This window comes from Phocoena sinus, chromosome 3, assembly GCF_008692025.1.
Source record: "Phocoena sinus isolate mPhoSin1 chromosome 3, mPhoSin1.pri, whole genome shotgun sequence".
NCBI classification, from domain to species: Eukaryota; Metazoa; Chordata; class Mammalia; order Artiodactyla; family Phocoenidae; genus Phocoena; species Phocoena sinus.
The window spans coordinates 151310588-151318845 of record NC_045765.1 but is presented as its reverse complement, the minus strand read 5'-3'; the positions used below and the strand labels follow the sequence as shown (position 1 = coordinate 151318845).

Here is an 8258-nt window from a genome sequence, read left to right as displayed (position 1 = left end):
GGCCTAGCCAAATGGATATATTATAAAGGCACCCAAGTATATTTTATTGTTATTTAGTATGTTAAAATATCTGTATTGATTAAATGTGTTTGTTTTCTACTTATTTAAAAACTTCTAACATTCTATAAATATATAGATTTGGTAAATTTCTAGGAATTATTCCCTTAAATTAATATGAAAATATTCAGAGAGTAAATTTGTTATTAAATATAAAAATTTGCCAATTGTTACAATATTTCATGGAATAATTATGGGGGGGTTTGGGCACTTTATTGATTATGGTTCAACTATCTTGATCTACATACAAGGATTATTTTGGCTTTCTGTTGCTTTTTCTTCAAACATTATCAATATTTTTTGCAATTGATATTTCTTGGAAGTACAATAAATCCAATTATTTTAAAGTTTTATTTGTGAAAAATACTTTGTCAAGTACAAAGATTAATTAACGAAAGCAATGTCTTTGCACAATCATCTCCCTGACAGTAAACTGTTTGAATTATGTTGTCATGCTCATATTAGCTAGATAGGGTTTAATTTTTAGGCAATGATAAATATATTCTAGGAATACAACAATAATAATGCATACATATGTTAATTGATGAAAGAGCAAGTATAAATGCATATGTTTTAAATTAATTTATTTTCTGGGTTCACTTACCTTTCCATAATAGCTTACACTTAATTTGCATTATGTTCTTCTATGTTTACATCCACGCTAGAGTCTACATGTTCCTGAAAAATTAAATATTTTGTTGCATTAACAATGTCAAGTAGAGTTAGACTCTTCTGTTAACACTTGTTATTATGTAGGCAATCACTAAGCATACAATGATTTCATAATGCTATTATGTGCTTCTATGGTGATAAAGAGCTTGTATTGACGGACAAAAATAGTTGAATAAGCGATGGTGTTTCTTGCATTATAAAATCTGTTACCATTATCTGTATAACTCCTTAATCCCATACGTTCATCCTAAATCTTTTCCAAGTACATGAAACCTTAAAATAGACTTTTTTGTGAAACTCCATAGGCTCTGCAGCTGGTTAATTTGTTCATCTCCAGTAGTGCTGAAATAGACCAGTGACACCTAAATGCACTCTCTGGCATACTGTGAGAGTGCTAACACGTCAATTATAGATGCCTCTGTTAAACTTTCCTGGAATTATGTGTCCCAGGGAGCTAATTTATAGGACTAAAGGATTTGATATAGGTGTCGATTAAGCTGAATTTGGATTTCCCATAATTGGAAAATCTTAATTGTAATGTGCTCTCATTTGTCAGTATAGTCAGTTCCAGTCTTTAGTATATTAATTCTATAATTTTCCTCATTTCTCTTCAACATTTCACTAATAACCTTTATACGAAGTTGAATATGGTATTGTATAGTGACAATTTTTCTCTCATAGAAGACTGTAAAAGCTGATGTATGTGATAATTTTACTGGAAAGGAAAGAATGCAGCTGTTTATGGCATTGGAGGACCATGTACAATCCTGCATTATTCCAACCACCCTTCTTCCCATGAATTTTTTTGGGAACATTACTATGCCCTGGGCCAGTGTCTAAAATCAGAAACGCATAGTTTTCTGGTTATCTGGACTGTTGCATAAGGCTGAAACTCAAAGTTAAATACAGCCTTTCTACTCTTAAAAAACTCCAATATATTTATATATATATATATATAATATATATATTTTATGAATAGAAAGGCTCTATTTGACTTTTATATTAATTATATAGCTAATGTATATAATTATATAATTAATGTAATTTTATACAATTAAATATAATTAACATATATCATGTTTAATAGTATTATATAATTAATACATAAATCCTGCTTTATCCAAACATTTAATGATATTTTTCACTCTACTGGGAAAATATTAACATTTCATGAGATATTTCTTTTCTGGGATAAATATTAAAAATTATCAATGTCACTTCAGGGCTTAAATGGGAGAAAATTAACTGAATCTTATGGATCAATGAATTCAAACCTTATTAACAACCATGTGGCATTAGTACTATTAATATTCTCATTTTACAGAGAAGGAGAGTGAAACAAAACATGGCTAACTTTGGATCTGGGCCTTTACCAACTTCCTTCTATTTCTTTCCAGAAAGAAGAAAGTGTGAATTTTAACCATTATTAACTAGGGACTGCTATCAGTATCTCAGTGCAATACTGACTCCCTAAAAAAGGTCACCAGAAACCTTATTGATTAAGCAAACAAATTTTTAGACCAGTGCAGGTATGGAGAACAATGCCTTGACTGAATCTTAGTGCATCTCAGAAAGGGAAGATACATACAGAATTATCAGAATCTGGGGCCAACTGGTTTAAAGCAAGTCTTTCATTGTGAGAAGCTCATTGGGGCTGGAAACATTTTTCACACAAAAGTTTAGGATTGTAGGCACAGGCAGGAAATGGCCTTAATAAGTAAACTTGTCTGATAACCAAACTGCTTGTCCAGGTGAGCAAAATTTTTCCTATTAGAAGAGCTATTTGCCTAAATAAGCAAATTATGTTATCATATATTGGCTTACAGGATTTCCTTGAATCAAATACAATATATACCTACTGGTTTCTAGCCCTAAATTCATGAGCAAGAATGCCTAGGGACAAAGTCAAGACAAGTTAAAATGGTAGGAGGGGTGGGGTTCAGTTCTTAGTTAAGATTCCTAGGCTATGTTAATGCAATTCAATTCTCAGTACCTTTCTTGGAAAAGAAAATTTCTCATCTTATCATATGAACAAGTTATACTTAGAAAAACTTGTGGGAAATCTTTGTAAAATATGTGCCAGCTTTCTCTTTGGTGCTTAAGTTCAGAGGAAGAACAGATCATTGATCTTGTGTCAAATAAAAAATCCTGCTTCCCTCCCAACAGTTACTAATCCCTGTTGTGGATAATTGTCCAATGTGGAAATAACTCCCATTATCAATCTAAGACTGTTCTAATACAATAGCCACTAGCCACATGTAACTATTTAAATTTGAACTTTGATTAATTCAAATGTAAAAGGCAATTCCTCAGTCATCCTAATCACATTTCAAGTGCTTAACAGCTACCTGTGGCTAGTAACTACCATGTCAGATAATCCAGAATTGCAGAACATTTCTATCATTAAACAAAGTTCCATGGCACAACTTTGATCAGAGATAATTCTTCATGTTCTGAGAGTTGATTCAGAATATATTCACCTTTAACAAAACATAAATGTCATTTCAGGGCTTTCAGAGCAATAGTCTTATTTATGAATAGGGTTAATGCAAGTTGTCATGTAGTGGCATTTCACATTAATTATTATTTTTCATGTGAATGACAGCATGTTTTGCATTCCAATTTTGTATCAAACTCACATTGGACCGTCAATTTTTCCTTTCATTATTTTTTGATAAAAAGCTATTAGGGGTAGTGGGAAATACTTTTTCTCTTAATGGTTCATTGAATGTTCATTAGATATTTATGGGCACACTAAAAATAATACCACTGAGTCATTTCCGGGAAATGCAAAAATACACAAGAAGAATCCCATCATGTGCTATAAAACTTTAATGTATATTAAAATTAAACACCTATGACTTCATAGCTTTACTCTATTCCACGATAGGAAAACAAAAGAATTTCATAAATGAGAGCAAGACATAAGTAGTTGATTCTACTTGATTAGTTTCTTTCAGAACAGAATAATTTAGTTGGAAGTATAAGGAAACAAACTATTTGCTCTTTTGCTGTGAAACAGTCCAACATTAACTAAAATTGAGCATCTTCAAGTTTCCATGTAATGTGTGTCCCAACACAGACTATCTGATAGGGCAGTAAAGGCACTTTTTGGTCTGAGTCTGGGCTAATACATTATTACAAGTTCCTTTTTAAAAAGAAATACTTTGAGATAGTAAATTACCAAACCTTGTCTATTAAACATCAATGGGTAAAGTATGATAAATTAAGAAATAAATGCAGTAAATTATGAATTGTCTCATATATACAAGTGTGCTTTCTTAACTTATTTTCTAACTGGCTCTTAAGGCTAATTTCACCTAGTTATATTCTTACATTTTGAATAACATCCCCATAAATTGAGTCTCTGAACATTTAGTCACGTCTTCTTTGGTCTTGATCTTCTCAATAAAAACACCTAACTCGTGCTATCTCTCTAAGTTAGCGAAAGTAGAGATACCTCCCCCGGCAACACACAGTGTGCTCCAAAATGGTAGATGTCACAAGATCAGACAGATGCATTTACCTTGTTCTTTTAAGTTAAATCCTCCAATACCCTATTTAAAATCTCCTCAACCTCAGCAGATTATCCGCGGAAGAGAGGCGCCTACAACCGAGCCTGCGGTGCGCACGCGCAGTGCATGACGGCCCGCCGCCGGCCCGCCTTGGCTCTCTGCCCGCTTCCGGCTCTCAGCCAGTCATCTGACCAGCCGCAGCCAGCCGCATCTCTGGCAGCACGTTCAGCTGGCTTGGCAAGAACACACGCCAGAAGAAGGAGCCAGAGCTCTTCCAAATGGTGGCCGAGGGGCTGCGGTCACTGTATCCCCCGGAGGCTGCTGCCCTGGAGGAGCAGTAAGGCTCCCACGAGTTCCACTCCCCGCCGCCGGAGGACTCTGACTCTGACTCTGACCGTAGCCCAAGCTACTCCTCGTGGACTTGTACAGTATGCGCAAAACCACCTTCAGGAGGCGTCTGATGAAGAAGGGCTTCCTGGGAATGCGTATAGGGCCGAGCACACCACTGACTCCTTTTTTGCCACCAAACACAGCCTCGCCGAGGATGTGGTGCCCGGCGACACCTGCTCGTTGTGACCTCTGTGGCACCACTTCCACAAGCTCAGCATCTTCGGTACAGATTCCCCCACAGGTTCATGCGTGCCCAGCTGCCTAGCCCAGTGTTGGACAGCATACACACCCTCGGCCCTCCCGGGATTCTGTCTGGAAAGAAAGCACCTCAGGAGAGGTTATGACCTTGTGGAGGGCCTGGAGTGGTTCACCAAGCGTGTGGACCGCATCATCCTGCCCTTTGACGCTTCTGAAGTGGGTATCTCCAAAGAGTTCTCAGAGGTCATCAAGGCCCATAGGACAAGAGATGCATTGTGTTGAAGTTCCAGGCCTTGAAGCCCAAACTGCTGGACATGGTGGACGATATGCTGGTCAGTGACACCGTCCGGATGATGGCATGGTGTGCTGGGCCAGGCTGTGAAGGGCCATTCCTTGTATGGCTCCAGAATAGGCGCTTGGGGCATGACTATGCTGAGGGGCCCGGTGAGGACACTGATGACGTTGAGTGGGTGGTGGACAAGCAGAAGCTCACCAGCAACGAGATCTATGTACTGTCACCTTTCAGCTGTCAGATCATGTGTTGCAGTGCCAAGTAGGAGATGGTGAAGTCCGTGCTGCCCCGTACGGTGCCGGGGGAGGTCTGGAAGCTGGCCGATGTAGACCAGGACGGGCTGCTGGGAGATGAGGTATTTGTCCTGGGCAAACACCTCGCCAAAGTCAAGCTCAAGGGCCACAAGGTGCCCGCTGACCTGCCCCCTTGCCTGATCTCATCCTCCAAGCAGAAGCACCAGTGACCCACCCTGCCCCGCACCCCCAAGCCATCTCAGCGCCCGGCCAGGCAGAGACTGAGGAGGGGAAGGGTCACCAGTTCTCAAGGACCCTAAAGACTGAGCAGATGTTTCCTCAGCTTTTGAAAAAGGTAAGGAAAAAAAAATTTTTTTTATAGGGTAACAGCACTGATAGGATAACAGTATTGATATCTATCTACTCCTCACTTGAAATTAGTTTACTATGAGCCAGATACTCCATTAAGCACTTTAATATGTATCATGCCTTTTCATAATTACCAATGCCCAATGAGAAAAGTTATGTCAAATGCTGGTTATAGGATTTTGAATCTCAGTAAGACACCATAAGTTTCTGAAGAGTTTATAGCTAATACATAATAGAACTGTAACTTAAATCTGAATTTCAGGTATCTTGATTTCCAAAATAATGTTTTTTTAAAAAGTTTTAGTTGTAATATACAAGTGCAGGAAATTTAATATTCCAAATCTATTTATCAAAAAAACTATCATTACCTCCATAATTAAGGGTTTTCTTATCAAGCCATCAAAAAAATCTTACCTTAAGCAGTCCTGCATGCTTGATGTTTTCTATAATTAGTTTTGCTGTTAGGGAATTTAATGTAAACGTGTTTTCTTGTGCCTGGCTTCTTTCATGCAACATAATGTTCTTGAGATTTTTCTGTGTTGCTGCATGCATCATGGTTGATCCTTTGTCATTGCTAAAAAAAAATTCATTGCATAAGTATACTTCCATCTGTTTATCCAGTCTCCCGTTGATGGATATTTGGGTTGCTTCCAAGTTTTGGCTACTGTAAATCATTGGTTATTTGGGGCTGAAGATGGGTGAGTTTGATTGCTAACAGGCATGAAGGAACATTTGGGGTGATGGAGTTAGTTATGCAAGTATATACATTCAGGTGCATTTTAATGTGTGTAAATTTTATCTCAGTAAGCTGAATAAAATATCTGTTTTTCATATGGAAGAATGAGCTGTAACACAAATATGACCGCTCCACCACTTTTCTTCAAGCACTTCAGTTATTTCCTAATATTCTTCAGGAAAATATCAAGCTTCATAGCGTTTATACAGCGGCTTCTCTGATCTGATTAACTCACAATTGCCTATTTTACTTTTTAACTACCCAACTTTCTAACTTGATCTTCTTACAATACCTTCATGTTCAAATAAAAAATATGTTTACTTTCCTAAACATGTTGCGGTAATTTATGTCTTTACACACTTCCTGAAATGACTTTCTATTTTATTCTATTATGTGATTTGTTTTTTTACTGCCCCCAATTACACAACCCCCCACACACCATAGCATCAGCATCACCATCAACACAGCAAACACGATCCACAACTCTACCACTCTCCACTCTAAGTAATTATAAATCACACTTCAGATTTGGATCACGTGTCCTCTCTTTAAATTCTGTGGTTAAATGACTGCAGTTTATAATCTCTGCTCTACCATCCACAAGCTGTGGAACAATGGAAAATATATCAAACCTTTCTAATCCTGATATTCCTCATTACAAAATAAGGATATAGCAGAATAGCAATAATTATAGTGATAGTAATTGATTCACATGTTGATTCCCATGGAGGATTAAACAAGAAAAGGAATATAGGTAGTTCATCTAAATGAATGGCATACGACAAACATCTACCTATGTTACTGCAATGCAATAAGTTGGATGAATTACCTCTCCTTTAGCTACTTTATTACCTTTACTTTCTTAAAATTTATACAACAGTGTTGAAATTATCTCATGCTTTTTCATATAATTATATTTTTATAGAGATATAAACATTTTAAATAGATATAATTTTATACACCAAGTTATTTTCACACCTTAGTAATATCTAAAATAGTTTATTGAATTCTTTCAATTGAAATAAGGAATACATATTTTAAATACAATGCCTTCCTTATAGCTAAAACAATTTGAATGATTTTTTATGGCTTCATTACACAAGCATAAGGTGGAGGGTACTTTCTGTGTATGCCTAAACCCTCTCTTTCACATCAATCTGACATTGTTTTATCACATTTTCATGTCATAAATACTTTGGAGACTAACTTTTTCTCCTCAAATAACTTTATTTCTTCAACACTTATTTAGCATTTGCTTTAAAGAAAACCTAATCTTATGTGAGAGAATTTCCTTTGAGGTCAACAAAATTCATCATACTGTGAATTTTCCTTAGTTTGATTTTAGCTAGCAATAAAAATATTCTAATGTTCCCATAACATAGAGAATCCAGCGATTTTTCCTCTTTTCTAGAATAAATTAGTGAATTGGAATCTAATTAAAGTATATTGTACATATCTCCACAAGGAGTTCCTATAAAGACTGATAAAAAGGAAGGCACTGAAATGAGCAAAATATGTCTCTCATAGCCTTATGTATTTCAAAGAATCCAAGGGACTTCCCTGGTGTTCCAGTGGTTAAGACTGCACTTTCACTGCAGGGGACACAGGTTTGATCCCTGGTCAGGGAACTAAGATCCCACATGCCACGTGGCCAAAAAAATCCAAAGCAATGATGTTAATAAATAGTCATGATTTTTATATTATACAGTAAACTGCATGTACACATGCACAACACTATGCATATAATATGAATATCAATAAATAAAATTAAGTAATATGGGTAATTTAAAAAATAT

The 8258-nt window shown here is 36.4% G+C and overlaps 1 pseudogene; it reads left to right on the top strand.

Annotated features, from left to right (window-relative positions):
* The first annotated feature begins 3936 nt into the window (after positions 1-3936).
* On the top strand, positions 3937-5587 carry LOC116751129 (annotated as a pseudogene).
* Positions 5588-8258: the final 2671 nt, after the last annotated feature.